Here is a 710-nt window from a genome sequence, read left to right as displayed (position 1 = left end):
CCTCTGCCTCCTGGGCTCAGGCAATTCTCCTGCCTCAGCCTTCTGAGTAGCTGGGATTACAGGCACGCACCACCATGCCCAGCTAATTTTTTTGTATTTTTAGTAGAGACGGGGTTTCACCATGTTGACCAGGATGGTCTCGATCTCTTGACCTCATGATCCACCTGCCTCAGCCTCCCAAAGTGCTGGGATTACAGGCTTGAGCCACCGCGTCCGGCCTCTTGATTCTGTCTTTTTTAATGAAATGTGTGACTAGAAGAATTGAGCTCCTGCTCTCTGTCCCTCTCTAGTCGTACTTTTTTTTTTGAGACAGAGTCTTGCTCTTTTGCCCAGACTAGAGCCCAGTGGTGCGATCCTGGCTCACTGCAACCTCTGCCTCTGGGGTTCAAGCGATTCTCCTGCCTCAGCCTACTGAGTAACTGGGATTACAGGTGCCCACCACTGTGCCTGGCTATTTTTTAAAATTTATTTTTAGTAGAGATGGGGTTTCACCACCTTGGCCAGGCTGGTCTTGAACTCCTGACCTCATGATCCACCCGCCTCAGCCTCCCAATGCTGGGATTACAGGTGTGAGCCACGGCATCTGGCCCAGTCATACTTTTAACAGCCGTAATAGTAAAACTTTAAAATTAGAATTCGTTCAAATGCCCTTATATCTCAAACGGAATAAGAATTGGGATTAAATAAAACAGTAAAGAGATAACAGAAGC

The sequence above is a fragment of the Saimiri boliviensis genome, chromosome 1, assembly GCF_048565385.1.
Source record: "Saimiri boliviensis isolate mSaiBol1 chromosome 1, mSaiBol1.pri, whole genome shotgun sequence".
Taxonomy (NCBI): Eukaryota; Metazoa; Chordata; class Mammalia; order Primates; family Cebidae; genus Saimiri; species Saimiri boliviensis.
This window is presented reverse-complemented; position numbering follows the sequence as displayed.